This window comes from Euprymna scolopes, chromosome 43, assembly GCF_053919585.1.
Source record: "Euprymna scolopes isolate OS-2025 chromosome 43, ASM5391958v1, whole genome shotgun sequence".
In the NCBI taxonomy this organism is placed as follows: Eukaryota; Metazoa; Mollusca; class Cephalopoda; order Sepiida; family Sepiolidae; genus Euprymna; species Euprymna scolopes.
The window spans coordinates 49,418,940-49,435,585 of NC_136524.1; positions in this window are offsets into that span (position 1 = coordinate 49,418,940).

Here is a 16,646-nt window from a genome sequence, read left to right on the forward strand (position 1 = left end):
TTGGAATCAAAGGAATGACTGGAAAAATACAACGAATAACAATAATGAAAACAACTGAAATATTAAAAGAAACCCTTGAATGTGGAAACTAACACACATGAGCAACAAGTGCAGGCCAGACAAACTGCTGCAAAGGCAAAACATGAAACGCCACATGGAACCAAGTATATTGGAGCTGCATATCTATAAGTTCTCTAACCCCATAGCTGTCCCCACCCCCATTACCATATCACTACACCACCCCCACCCAACCCCCAAAAGTAGAGTCAAGGAGGAAGGAAAGACCAAGAGTGAGCACTGACCAGACCTCCACTGCATAAGTGTGAAGAGAACTGGGACATTGGGGACGCTTATTGCCACTCAAATTCTAGTGAAGACCAATAGCCGCTGCCAACGAGAAATCAATGGCAAGCAGCTGTTGCAATAATGCAAATTTATTTGCAAATGGTATCGAGAGAGGTGGAGAGTACTGGAAATCTAGGGAGACTTGTTGTCACTCAGCTACCAGTGAACACCACAGGCTATTATCAAGGAGAGATGTTTGATGACCTATGTGAAAGCTCCTTGTGAGCGAATAATAATAATAATAGCAATAATAATTTGTCATCCCAGAATACCAGAGAGTGAAGATCAGGGAGACAGAGAAGCGGAGCAAATAAATGGAGAGCTTAAAGGCATATTGAAGATGAAGAAAGTCAAGATAACACCATTAACTTTAGGAGCACTAGGAACAATGCCGAAAAAAACTTGAAAAAAGAATGGGAGAAATTGGAATCGGAGGGATGGCTGAGAAGATACAACATATAACAATAATGAAAACAACTGAAATATTAAGGAAAACCATTGAAGGCGGCAACTAACACACATGAGCTACATACAGAAACTGGACATAGAGAAACTGCTACAGATGTTAAACGAAAAAGAAAATCACATGGACTCATGAAAACTGAAACTGTATAAATGTAATTAACCTACTTGTTCCCTGCCTTTCACCACGGCCACCGAGATATAGATATATACTCTCTCGTGCTTTCATCCCCCCTTGTTTTTTGTTTTTTTGTGTGTATCGCTATAAACAGACACCACACCAAATAAATGAGGAGGGTCAAGGAAGATGGAAGAACTGAAGAGAGAGAGCACTAATCAGACCTCCGCTGGATGAGTGCAAAGAAGACTGGGACTTTGGGGTGGCTTACAGCCATCCAAATTCCAATGGAGACCAATAATCGCTGCCAATGAGGAGTCAATAGTAAGCAGTTGTTGCGATGATGCAAATTCAACTGCAGAGGTTATCAAAAGAGATGGAGAGTACTGGAAATCTGGGGAGACTTGTTGTCACTCAGACTCCAGAGAACACCACAAGTTGTTCTCAAAAAGAAATCTTTGATAATGGCCTGTGTGATTACTCCTAGTGAGCAAATAATAATAATAATAATAAGAAGAAGAAGAAGAAGAAGAAGAAGAAAATATAATAATAAAAATAATAAAATTAATAATAATAAAATTAGTAATAATAATAATATTGATAAGTATTAATAATAGAAATTAAAAAATAATAAATTTAATAATAATAAAAAAATAAAATTAATGATAATAAAATAATAATAATAATAATAATAATAATAATAATAATAATAATAATAATAATAATAATAATCTTCTCTATCTTCTTCTCTTCTTTCTTCTCTTCTCTATCTTCTCTTCTTCTCTATATGAATAAAATAAACTCATTTTTTCCCGTTTGAGTTTGACCTTAATAGTATTAAAAAATCGAGATATTACATGCAAATTTATTACACACAGGCTGCAGCACAATATCTGAGGTGTGTTATAGTCATATTAGCTTTCCATAACGTCACTGATCGTAAATTCCTATATTTCATCTGGTTAAAATTTGCTGCAAAAATCGCTTAGGATCAATGGAAGTAGTAAACTCTTCTCTCTCTATTAGATTCCTCCTTCCACCGCCACCCATTTACACCGGACATGACCGTTCATGGTAGAAAATTACGAGAAAACACCAGTTTACGTTCGTAGTTGCTTAAAAAAAGTGGATTGGCATACAGCTATTCTAATGGTTACTTATTCCATTTTCTTTTCTTTCTTTTTTTTTTTTTACATTTTTTTTATTTATTTATTGTTCTTTTTCTTTTATTACCTAATCCAATGGGTACTTACGCCATCTTTCCCTTTTTTGGTTTTTATTTTATTGATTTTTTTCTCATTATCGTTTACAGTATACACAGAGAAAATCGTGTTTATTAAAAGAAAATAAACGAAATGAACTAACCATGGATTCCATGTTTTACAGTTACTTTTAAGGTGATACTAAGGTGGAGGGGTGAATTCTTATTAGATTAGTTACTTATTCATTATTTAGTTTCTTAACTGGAAAGCTACTATGACAGCGATAAATACCGTCTGTAACCGATGTTTATAATCTACAAAAAGAAACGAAACAAACTAGAAAATAAACACAAAAAATACAAAAAAACTACGGGTAAATATTTGGCAAAAACAAAAACAAAAAAAAACATACACACATCCGAAAAATTACATACTAAAATATATTAAACATATTGGAATTTTACAAGGTAGGTTTCTTCAAGTTTCTTTTTGGGGTTTATTTGCATTGGGATTTTTTTTCAGTTTGTTTTGTTTTGTTTTTTACAAGTACTCTGCGTCTGTTACGACGCTGCTCGGCTGACACCCATGATTCCCGATCTTGCCTGATCCGTGCTTGACGGGAATTCACTTTCTGTTTTGGTTCACAGTTTTTGCCAGGGAGGGGGATGGGGTAAATACAGCTAGGCATCGTTCGCGACGCGATCACCACGAACGTCCGATTGAATGGGCAGCTGGTTTCCAAGCCAAAACTGACCCGCATTGAAACAAAGTAAACAAGCGCCAAAAGACTGCCCTGCAGTATTTAAAAAAAAATGACACGTCATCGTAACGACCCTGTGATGACCTCATTAAGCAGCCAACTGTCAATCAAACCTCTGGGACTTTTTAACCCTTAATTTAACATGCTTCTCAATTCCTAGGTGGTTGCCTATTTTTTCCCTTTTGTTTCCACCTTCGTGTCAAGTCTCCGGGGTTCAATCCGATCTTCCTACTAAAACTTTAATTTTTTCTTTTAACGCTTTTTTTTTAACACACACACCTACAAACACACGGGCAGCGCCAGGTACCCACCGCTAGTAATAATAATAAATAATAAAATTACATAAACAAAAAAACACACACAGAGATGATTGCACCAGCATGGACTAATACTACACAAAATTACTATGTAAGTTCAAAGAGGATCTAAAGACAGAGGAGAGAGAGTGTTGCATTGTTATCTAATAAGGGGGACCATCGTGTGATCGTCTAGTGGTCCAATCTGTTCGTTCATATGCCGTTGTGTGCATGTTTGTGTGTGTCGTACATGTATTTTTGGACATAACTTCTACGTCGTAAATGTTGGTCTATCTGAAATTATCTTGTGTCTTGGAGGGGACACGAGTACCTGCTTTGGACGAAAATTCATTTCACTCCAAGACAAGGAATTGGTTTTATAGTTTTTATTCACTTTTCCAAATGTCTCACAGAAGGATGGAAAGTGAATCTCTGGCTTGTGGGGTTTCTCTTGGTCTCATTTCTACACATGTCAGCGCCCCCCCCCCCCAGTGAAGGGGAGGAGACAACTGTTAAGCCGTCTGTCATCTTCTATGTCAAACCCCAATCTCCTCGATTCAGCCAACCTGATCATATGACTCACACGCAATCCGATCAGCTGACTCTGACTTCTGGTCAACGTGTCTACAATATAATTTACACACCTCCCTCTCTTTCTCTCGATCTATTCTCTAACATTCCTTCCCCCATTATTTATCAAAATGTATGGCGGCGAAGGTTTATAAGAAAACATTTTTATATAAGAAATAAGAATATAAAAGTTTATCATCATTTGGTATGAATCGAAGATTCTGTTGTTGATATTAGTGTCCCCGATATTTTTTGAGTCAGATTTCTTTCTAGAAGGACATCGAGGATTACAGGAAGGACCACATAGAGGTTGCCAAAATATGAAGTGAAAGTGATCTTTGTAGAATAAACTAGATTTGAACTTGGACACCCAGTTCGTCAGTCCATATCGTTAACTACTAGATCATCATCATCTCCCAATATAAAAGCTACTTACATGTTAGCAAATGTTAAACGCATGTTTGGTTACAGCAACTAAATGAATAATAATTAGAAGTACAAATTTTTATTTGACAGTGTAGCATTGTGCATGTGTATGTGTGTTTACTTTTGTTCTTGTTAGTGTATATATATATATATATATATATATATATATGAAATAAAATGGAGGTGGAAGGACCCGGATACTCAAAGTTTCGCCCGATTTATGCGGGCTTCTTCAAGAGGAATGGTCATTGACGAGAGAGTCGGAGGATTGGGGCTATATATAATGATGGGGGAGAGCAGCATGTTTTCCTTATGTAAATTAGATGTCATATATACATGTATATACATTTTATGAGAGAAAAACTAAATTAGAGTAAACTAGTGTAGTGGATTACGTCTAAAAGATAAAATATCGTAGATATTAAAAAAAAAAAAAATTGTGTTTGGAAATATAGCGGTGTTAGATTAGATAAATAAAATGACACGAGATTACAAAAGAATCTTTTTTTAAATTAGAAATAATTGAATTGGGATAAAATAGCGCAGTAACTTAAAAGTAACTTCCAAAATAGAGAATATCACTGATAAATTAAACAAGATTGAACCCACTATTAACTATACGTATGAAAGAGAACATAACAACTCCATACCTTTTCTGGACATCAATATCATAAATAACAATGATCATCTAAGTTTTAAAGTCCATCGGAAAGTCACGAATAAAAATGATTACATACACTTTTACTCTCATCACGATGATAAAGTAAAAAGAGGTATTCTAATAGGATTTTTTCTTAGGGCCCTGAGAATATGCAGTGAAGAATACATCGTGGAAGAATTTGAGTATATCGAACGCACATTCATGAACTTGCAATACCCTCAACATTTTTTGGCAACTACAAAAAGAAAAGCACTAAAAATGTTGACCATAACCGAAACCGAGACCATTCCCTAAATAGCCAGACACACAACAGACAATTAACATTACCAACTAATAAAAACAACGACACAATCTATAAGAACCTAAATAAGACAGGCATTCAAATAACAAAACTAAACTCTTTAACAATTAGGGATCTAACACGTAAAATTATAACTAATACCAACATTAACACCAAAGCCGGAATATATTCCATACCCTGCCTTGATTGTGGAAGAATATACGTAGGAGAAACTCAACGTAATTTAAATAGAAGAATATATGAACACAAAAGAAATGTAAAAAACAACAATACACTCAACGCCATATTTTGTCACATCATGGAAAACGACCACCATTTTGATTTTAACAAAGCAACTTTCCTTAAACACATACATAACAGATCCACACGACGTTTAATTGAGTCAGCTATAATCTCCCATTCCAGCAATATAATTAAGCAAAGAAAAGGTTTTTTCCACGTTGCTCCCTTTCTGTCGAAAATAATTATTAAAGAAAACAACTTAGACACCGGTTAAACGCGATACAAAAAAAAAAAAATCGTAATTTCACTTAATTTTATTTTTATTTTGCTTATCTACTGTATTTTATCATTATCTATTTTTAGACTCCATTTTATCACCTATTCTTATTTTTAGACACCATCTTTTAAGTTACTGCACTATTTTATCCCAATTCAATTATTTCTAATTTAAAAAAAGATTCTTTCGTAATCTCGTGTCATTTTATTTATTTAATCTAACACCGCTATATTTCAAAACACAAATTTTTTTTTTTTTTTTTTTTTTTAATATCTACGATATTTTATCTTTTAGACGTAATCCACTACACTAGTTTACTCTAATTTAGTTTTTCTCTCATAAAATGTATATACATGTATATATGACATCTAATTTACATAAGGAAAACATGCTGCTCTCCCCCATCATTATATATAGCTCCAATCCTCCGACTCTCTCGTCAATGACCATCCCTCTTGAAGAAGCCCGCATAAATCGGGCGAAACGTTGAGTATCCAGGTCCTTCCACTTCCATTTTATTTCATATCGTCGAATTTAATCCAGCTCAACAATCATATATATATATGCATGAGTGATGAAAGGCCGGTTAGGTGAGTTATTTAGTTCTTTCACCCAGCCATCCCGGTAAAGGCTGGGGTGGGTTGTTAATTATCGGGTTCCTTCATGCAGGTGTGGCTAGTAGGGTCTCACTAGTTTTGCCTATTTGTGCTCTTGCTTTATAGGAGTCTCCAACTTTGCACTGGCTTATTACTTTCATATATATGTGTTATTTTCTGGGGCTTGGAAACATTTCAATTGGTTGAAAATACTTTTCAGTAAATACGTCCATGTCAAAATTTCTTTGCTTTTGGGAGCTAAAAGGAAAGCAAATTCCAACAATGCAAAGAAAGAAAGAGTGTAAGCAATCATAGACAACTGTATTTTTAGTATTCATAGGAATCAGTTTGTGATTAAGTCATGACAAAATCTTAAATTATGTAAGATTCCACTAACGAAAATTGATGTGTTAAATTGGAAATGTTGCTTTCCTTATAATAAACTAGTGTGATTCCTTGGTGTTACCTGTGTTGGGTAGTAAGGTTAACACCTATGCATGTAACAGTATAATAAAGAAGAATTAATGGGTAATTTTGGTAAATTTGTAGATTAAAACACTCAGCTAACCCTAATCCTAACCCTAACTCTTTTCCCCCTAAATAAGATTTTACTTCTTTTAGTTGATTATTTGTGAAGGCGATTGTACATTATAGGGTAATTTTACTACCCACTTTCTACTAAGGGAAACCTAAGCTCGCCCCACTGGCAAAGGAACTGTCATACCATTATCCAATAAATCATAACATCTAATAAATAAAATAACATAAAGTAAATTGCGTTCCATTGTCTGTAACAATGCAGTCTACTACTCCAAACCTAGCGAATAGTTCATACAGGAAGTTGATAGTTACCTCAGATGTGGGATTCTTACATTTTAATACTTCCAGCCATTTAGATAGGCTGTCTGCAACAATGAGATAGTAGAACCCATCTAGCGGTCCTGCAAAATCTAAATGAATCCTAGATCAAGGTCGGTCCAGTTTTGCCTACGACCCGAATTGAGTTGGAGGAGCTTTCATAGCTAATGCGCATCCTCTACACTCCCTGATTTTTCCTTCTATGTCCTTATCCATGTTTGGCCAATAAACAAAAGAGCGCATAAGGCTTTTCATTCTTGATATACCTGGATGTCCTACATGGAATTCTGATGTAATGGAATAACCTAACATCCCTTCATAGATGAAATGAACTATACCCTCTCACGTCACTGAGGAGAAGGAAAAAAGACAGGAAAAGAATAAGAAAAGATGTTGAGTAACTCTTATGTCACATGTATTCCCTTGTAAATAAACCCCTTTGTCTTTCACCCATAATCCCGTGTTTCTTGCTGCATTCTTATTTAAAGTAAGAATATCACAAAAAGGAAACTTTAAGCCAAAAATATTAGAAAACTAAGAGAAGAAAATGCTGCACGGATAAATTCAACTACTGAAAAAAAAAAAAAGCTAAGATGCACAAAAAGTAAGTTATATTTTGTTTTAATTCAGTCTGTTACGGTCCTACTGAAAAAAAAGAAGAGAAATTGACATTTCACAAAGCATTGAAAGGAACAATTTTTGAAAGTGTCCATTTCAAATTTCTTTTGTTTCATAAGGAGAAAAAAAAAAAACGGCGGGAAAAACATGTGTAGGCTGTGTTTCAGTGTCAATTTTTTGGGGATGTTGCAAAAACGTTATCTACAAAAGAATTTTTTTGTGTGGTTTAAAAAAAACTATTCAGTGAATTTATTTAATGCTTTGTGCAGGTACTGTTAACCTTTTGTTTTATTACTATTAAAAAAAAATTCTTCAACATGGAACAATTAGCCGAATTTACAACAATGATACAGTTCGCACTGGCAGCTCAACAAAGTCAGATGGAATTTTTACAAAAAGAACAGTTAAAACAAAATGACATATTAAAAACAATATTAATGAAACAAGAAGAAAAAAAGGATTGTCGGTTTACTCTGAAAGGAATCGCAAATTCGCTGAACGAATTTTTATATGAACCAACTAATGGTTTAACATTTCCAGCATATTATCGTAGATACAAAAATATTTTTTCCAAACGATGTCAGGCCTGGTCGGATGAAGAAAAAATCATTTTACTGTTGCAAAAACTGGGTTCCCATGAAAATACCAAGTATACAAATTTTATACTCCTAAGGAAACCGAAGATATTTCTTTTAAAGACACTATAGAAATTTTAGCGAACACTTTCGGGGAACGGGATAGCTTATTTTATACTCGTTATAGGTGTTTAAGTATTTTGAAACAAGACGATGAAGACTTTATCGCCTAGGCTGGGAGAGTAAATGTCCAATGCAAGTTATTTAAGTTGAAAGACCTAAAAGAGGACATGTTTAAATGATTGATATTTGTGCAAGGGTTAACATCCTCGAAGGATAAAGAGATTCGTTCTAGGATATTATCCATTATGAACCAAGACATAGAAATAAACTTACAGAAAGTTACTGAGGAATGCTAGAAACTGTTAAATTTAAAACAGGATAATACTAGTATCGAAGAGAAAAATGTTGACAAAATACAAAGGGTAAAGCAAGGTGACCACTATGTAAAAAAATACTGTAAGACGTGTGGAGGAAAGAATCACTTCACAAAAGAGTGCTACTTCAAAAAATATGCTATAAAGGACACAAGTCAACAGTGTGCAAAAAAGGAGAAATACTGTAAGCCTGAAATAAAGACCATTGATTCTAAAAAAGAGTCCATGTATGATAAAAAAAAGGAAATATATTGAAGTTAGAATCAATGGCCGGAAAGTAAATTGTCTTTTGGATACTGGAAGTGACATATCCTTAATTGATGAAACAACATGGATGAAAATTGGTTCTCCAAAGCTGCAAAACACAAAGAAAATTGCCAGAGGAATGTCTGGAAATCGATGAAAATTTAAGGGTGAATTTTATACTAATGTGACCCTGAATGAAAATACGGTAAAAACTAAAATGTATGTGATACCTGGAAAAAATTCTAATCTATTCGGTGTAGATTTGATGATACTTTTCAATTTATGGGAGAAACCAATAAACTCATTTTGCAAAAGAGTAAATGTGACAGGATCTGAAAGTCCCAAACTGCCAGGAAGATTTGTTGGGGATTTGAAGAAGGATTTTAAAAATGTATTTTCTGAAGGTCTAGGTTACTGCACTAAAACGGAAGTGAAATTTGAACTGAAAGAGTAAGCTAAACCGGTGTTTAAACCCAAAAGGAAGGTTCCGTATTCAGCATTAGAAAGAATCAAGAAAGAATTAAATAGACTCAAAGAAATCAGAGTAATAAAAAAAGTGGACTACTCTGAACGGGCATCACCCACAGTTTATGTGAAAAAGAAAAATAAAAAAATCAGGATATGTGGAGATTTTTCGACGGGACTGAATGATTACTTAAAGGATCATAACTATCCATTCCCTACCCCTGAGGAAATATTTTCTAAGTTAAATGGAGGAAAAATTTTCACAAAAAATGACTTGTCAGAAGCATATTTGCAGGTCAAAGTCCACGAAGATTGTTCTTAATACCTGACAATGAATACTCATAAAGGATTATTTTCCCTAAAACGATTGCCGTTTGGGTTGAAAGTAGCACCAAATTTATTCCAACAAATTATGGATGCCATGCTAGCAGGCTTGGATTTTGCAATGGCTTATTTAGACGACATTTTGATAAGAAGCAAAAATGTTGAAGAACATAAAAACCATATTCGTAAGGTATTCGAGAAAATAGAAGACTATGGATTTAAAGTGGCTCTCGAAAAATGTAATTTTGGTATGGACAAGATTGAATATTGTGGACAAATAATTGATTGGAAAGGTAGAAGACCTAACCCAAATAGGACAGAAGCAATTAGAGATATGCCTAGACCAGACAATATAATGAAGTTACAGTCATTCTTGGGTCTAGCAAACTACTATAATTCTTATATCCCAAATATGCATGAACTAAGAGCACCATTAAATGAATTATTGAAGAAGAATAAAACATGGCTCTGGACAAAGGAATGTGAGGAAGCATTCCAAAAAAATTAAAAGATGTTTGTTATCAGATCTAGTGTTAGCTCATTACGATCCGAAAAAGGATCTAATTGTAGCGGAAGATGCGAGCGAATATGGTTTAGGAGCGGTGCTTCTACACAGAATGGAAGATGGATCTACTAAACCAATTTCTCACGCCTTGAGGGTTTTATTACCCGCTGAAAGAAAGTACAGTCAGATCGAAAAAAGGGGGTTTGGTGATTGTGTATGCTGTGAGAAAGTTTCATAGATTCATCCATGGAAGATCTTTCGTTTTGGAAATGACCATAAACCATTACTATCGATTTTTGGTTTGAAAAAAGGGATTCCTAATCATACAGCAAATAGATTACAGAAATGGAGTATTATTTTGCTCAATTACGATTTCAAAATGAAACACCTAGCATCTAGTAAAATTGGACATGCAGATGGTTTGTCGAGATTGATCCCCAGTAAAACTGAATTTTGAAGAAACTGTTATAGCAGCACTAAAAGAAGAAAATGAACTAACACATATATTAATAAATACTGTTAGGGAACTTCCTGTTACACTTGAGGAAATAAAGAAAGCAGCAAAAACAAATAAATATATTAATAAGATAAAAACAAGTGGGACAAGACGAAAAGAATAGAACAGGCTTAAAAGTGTTTCCATTTTCTATGTGTGATGAAACTCTGATGTACGCAGACAGAGTAGTAATACCGTAAGTATTACAAAAGAAAATCCTAAAGGAATTCCACATGGGATATCCTGGAATCTCCAGAATGAAGGCCCTAATGAGAGGATTCACATACTGGCCTGGAATGGATCAGGGCATTGAGAAAATGGTGAAATTATGTAAAGGTTGCCAACTAGCCGCAAGATCTACCCTCATATGGACACAACCTTGGCCTAAAACAGATGCACCCTGGACATGCATCCATATCGATTACACAGGACCTCTGAAGGGATATTATTACCTAGTAATCATAGATAGTATATCAAAATGGCCAGAAATTTTTAAATACAAACACCCTACAGCGGCAAACACAATAAAAGCGCTGGACGAGGTATTTAGTCAGTTCGGAGTTCCGAAAACAATTGTTAGTGATAATGCCACTATGTTCACAGGTCAAGAATTCAAGCACTACTGTGAGGTACTGGCCATTGAACACATTACAACACCAACTTTTAACCCTCGATCAAACAGACAAGTGGAAAGATTTGTCGATACTTTTATACAAGCTTTAAAAAAGAATAATAACATCAACACGGAAGAAAAAAGCATTCAAAAATTCTTAGCAATATATAAGATAACACCAAATCCAAATCCAAATGCTAAATTATCCCCAGCTGAAATTATGTTTGCCAGGAAGGTATGTTCGGTGTTTGACTGGTTAATCCCAAGAAAAAAAGTAAAAAAAGTATCAAGGATAATGTAAGGTACAAGACTTACAATGACGGGGATAAAGTTTTCTTCAAAAATTATCGGGTAGGGAAGAGTTTTTGGGAAGAAGGGATAATCTCAAGAAGAATTGGGAGAATAAGACACGATGTTGAGTAACTCTTATGTCACATGTATTCCCTTGTAAATAAACCCCTTTGTCTTTCACCCATACGCCGTGTTTCTTGCTGTATTCTTATTTAAAGTAAGGATATAACAAATTCCTTGAGTATTCTTTTCTGTAATGTCGCAGGAATTATGACCCTGCCGCTATATAACAGGACGTTATCGCAAATTGAATAAATTTCTTCATTCAGATCGTTATTGTGTATCCTTTCTTTCGTGCGTATAATAAACCCTGCCTTACTCTTAATCTCATCAAGCGTTTATGACCTTCACCTTCACCGAGGTGCACGACTTATATGGCCTTCACCTTCACCAAGGTGCAGGACTTGACACAAAAAAAACAACTTCTTAATCAACTGCTAACGCACGCGTCACTGTAACGTCCAATGACAACAACAACAACCTTCTCACTCAACCTGCCTTTTATAGCACTCTCTCAATCCCTCCTCTTGCGCATGCACCTGGAGATTCCTGACAACCTCGAGACTTCCGCTTATAAAAACCACAGTTTTGTTGTCGCGCATGCCTACACAAGGCACAAACACGTAGGTGTTTGTTTTGTTGGTAAGTACTACACTCCCCCCTGATCTGATGATCACATAGAGTGCACTCCAGAGGTGGCCTCTTAGTTCGCTGGCTTCTGCGAAGGCTGGTATTTACAATCTCGGATTCAGGTTCTGGTTCTGGTTCTGGGTGTGGTTCTGGTTCTGGTTCTGATCCTGCCTGATCAGACGAACTACAACTACCACTCTCTTGCTCGGTGACCTCACTTATCAGCAGCTCATCATCTGATGATTCATCGCTCTCTGTAGTTGTGGGATGTACTTCACTAGCTGGGCCGACTGCTGGCTGACCACTCCAGATATTCATCCTTGCTTGAACTTAGTGGTGTACCGGTTTCCAGGGGGTTTTACCCAAACTGGATCCCCTACCTTGTATTTGTCATGACTCTCCTCATCGATTGGCTGGACAGTGTCAATGCCCTTTATCCTAACACGGTATGTGTGTATGGCATTGGCCGGTGCTGTTGCTATGATGTTATACCAATACGTGGCCTCCGTAATGGTGCATTGCTTTCTGGCAGCAATTCTCTTGATGCTGCGATGGCTCCTCTCAGCAATGCATTCCCTGATGGCACATGAGCACATCACAGTCGTAGTCGGACACCCCACTTTCAACAACTGCCGAACTTGGTGGCTACAAAAAGCAGCATCGTCAATATCTCTTCCAGTGCACCTCGCTCAGAAAAAATAGATGACAGTTGGCGGACAACATTCGCTGAGTCCTGCCTGGTCATTTGCCACCACACCGCAAAACGAGTGGGTCCACAGTCAATAGGGGTTAGAAAGGGCTTACCACTACTCATTGCCACACATGCTCAACCTCCAATCGCCCCTTCTGCCATTGCTCAGGTGCAGGATCGATAGACTGGCATGCCTCACAGTGCTTGATGATCTGCCTGACATCTGCCCTTGTCACTACCGGGTTCACACGCCTCGCAAAATACAGAGTTCTTTTGATACCTGGATGTCCACTCTGCATATGAATTCTTTGTATTTGGCATGAGCTAATCGCACCAACTGCGCAAGATCGAGCAGCGAACTCCACGCCTGTCTTTACAGCTTCATACCATTTGTGAGAACCACGGGTTAGTTGGTCTGCACGATTACAGTGTGATGCTATGAGCATTACACTCACCGACAGGTCATACTCCGATACCAGACTCTTCAGGGTGTTTAGCCTCCACCGGATTAACATCTCACTGGCTGCCTTAGTGCGGACTCTCGTTCGTCCCAAAAGAGTGTCGGACACCCAGTGGTAGACGCAGAGAGAATCCGTGTACAAGTGCAACTTCTTTGACTGCCATTGCAGTGCCAGATTTAAACCCTTCACAACAGCATCCAATTCCGCCAGGTTGATGTGTTGAGCATCATTCACGGGTCGCAGCCAGCACGCGTCTTCAATTACATTTCCACGTTGCTCCAATAACACTCCCAGTGCCAAAGAACTAGCGTCAACCCACACATTCACAGTGTCCCCATCGATACACCATTCTCCACAGACAGGGTCCTCCTTGTCAACTCTCTCTAGGGTTTCCGTCGTCATCAGAGTTAGAAGAGCATCATCAGATACATCATCCCAACCTGTAGTTACTAAACTTGCCCTGCGTTTGATGACGCCCACAGCTGCTCTGAGCCAGCCACACGCTGGTAAGTGACCAATAAGTTTCCCACACAAGGAAAAAATAGTCCGCCGCGTAATAACATCAGGGATGTTTGGAATCTCACTGCCACGCCTCCATTGTAAGGTACCGTCTTTCCTGCAGACGTCCAATTCTAATACCCGTGCTCCATCCCTCAGACGTTCGGGATCCTTGCACACCAACCCGAATTGAGCTAACTTTTCTCTGACGTGCGACGCAGATTGTATATCTTCATTGACGTACACATCGTCAATATAGGCCGATGTTGCATCCTGAGTGGTCTTTTCCTGGGACAACACTGCATTTACAATGGTCTTCATGATTTGCGGTGCCACATTCAGCCCAAAGCCAAGTCAAGTAAGGCAGTATCTCTGACCCCGGAACCACACTGTCTGGAACGGCCACAATGTCTCATTCACTCGCACCTGCAAATAAGCCTTCTGCAAGTCTACTATAGACACATTGGAGCCCTTCTGGCGCCATTCTCTCAACTTGCTGGCGCACACGTCAGCATCGGCAGTGTACATGTCAATGTATCTATTGAGTTCACGACAGTCCAGCACCAGACGAACTTTTGTATTTGTTATGCTGGACTACCGCCATTAAGGGAATCAGACCCTTGGGTGGTCCCAGCTTGTTGGGGTAGGGGAGCAGCCATCCATCCTGGATCCATGCCTCAAGCTCCTTCTTGTATTCATTACGGGCCTTGTCAGGTATCGAGTACTCTGCAATGCTATTCTTGAGTTCGATCGGCGCCCTCAATTAAATCTTGTCCGGGGAGCAGGGCGGCGCTGACGTCCTGCCCCTGATGCATTTCCCGCACAATTTTGGGATAAATGTCCATAACTACCACATTGGAAACAGCGCGGGCGCCCTCGCCCCTTGTTAGTACAACTTCTTCCAAAATGGCTTCGCTAGGCGCAGCAGAAACATCTCCCATTGGTCGTGGGTCTCAAACTGGGACTCTTTTCAGCATTAGTCTTGGCTGCCTGCACCATCATTACAACCGGTTCCCTCAGGTCCTCCTCATCTCTGATAATGGCTCGAGCGCGTTCCAACAAATGTTCCATGGGCGTTACAGATACGCTGGTGGAAGACCTCAACAGTTGCTTAACATGGGTGGGAAGGCCGGCCACAAACGCATACGCCAGTGTCTGCTCTGACACTCCATTGCCAAATAGAACTGCAAGTTTCTTCAGCTCCGCGAAGAAGACGTCTACGGTTTCTCCTGGAATGAGCTTCCTAGAGGCAAATGTTTCCTAGGCCGTGCAGGGATCCATGGCAAATGCCTTGTATAAAGCATTTTTTATAGAGGTAACATCAGCCTTCTCCACAGCACTAAGTTGCTAATACACACTCAGGGCGCCTCCAGCCAATCTCAGGGGAATCACGGTATGCACCCCCTTTACTTCACAGAGGTTGCAGGTCAGCTCAACCCTTTCGACCCAGTCGACAACAGAAGTGGATCCGTCGAATTCAGGTATCAGTTTTAAATCAAACTTTGCCCCAGCCATAGTTGTCCAGGAAAAGAGACAAAACGAAATCGCCGAAATAGCTTATGACCTTCACCTTCACCGAGGTGCATGACTTGACACAAAAAAACTTCTTAATCAACTGCTAATGCACGCATCACTGTAACATCCACTGACAACAACAACAACCTTCTCACTCAACCTGCCTTTTATAGCGCTCTCTCAATCCCTCCTCTTGCGCATGCGACCGGAGATTCCTGACAACCTCGAGACTTCCGCTTATAAAAACCCAAGTTTTGTTGTCGCGCATGCCTACACAAGGCACAAACACGTGGGCGTTTGTTTTGTTGGTAAGTACTACAGCATTACTGGAAGTTCTCTTATTGTGTCACATAACATATTTTTTACTTCAACTTCTGCTTGAATGGCTGCTATTACCATATCCTCCAATGGTTTTGTCTGCTTAGGTATTAACCTCAATCACCCGTCTGCATGGCAAAATTTTTTAGATGGTACATACTCCATTTCAAAATTGTAATTACGAAGTATGGTACCCCATCTTTGGAGTCTATTCACCGTATGTTGTAGTAGTCCCTTTCTCGATCCGAAAGACGTTAATAATAGTTTGTGGTCTGTTTGTAACAGAAATTGTCTACCATGCAGGAAACGATGAAATTTCTTTACCGTGAATATAATGCTTAGTGCCTCTTTTTCAATTTGTGAGTAGTTCTTTTCGACTGGCAAAAGTGATCGGGATGAATGTGTTATAAGTTTCACTTTTCCATCATCCATTTTGTGTAAAATGAATACTTCTATGCCATAGGAGCTGCCATGGCTTGCAACTATAATTTCACGCTTGGGATTATAATGTGCCAGAAACAAGTCAGACGTTAATATATCTTCAATTTCCTGAAATGCTTCTTCGCACTCTTGCGTCCAGACCCATTTTTGGTCTTTCCTTAACAGTTCATTTAAAGGCGACCTTAGTTTATGCATATTGGCACAAATACATTGTAGTAATTTGCCAAACCTAAAAAACTTTGTAAAGATGCAATATTTTCTGGAGCAGGCATATTCTTTATTGCATCTGGATCCGACCTTCTTCCATGTTTATTGATGATTTGCCCCAAGTATTTTATTTTCTCCATGAAAAATGTGCATTTTTCCTG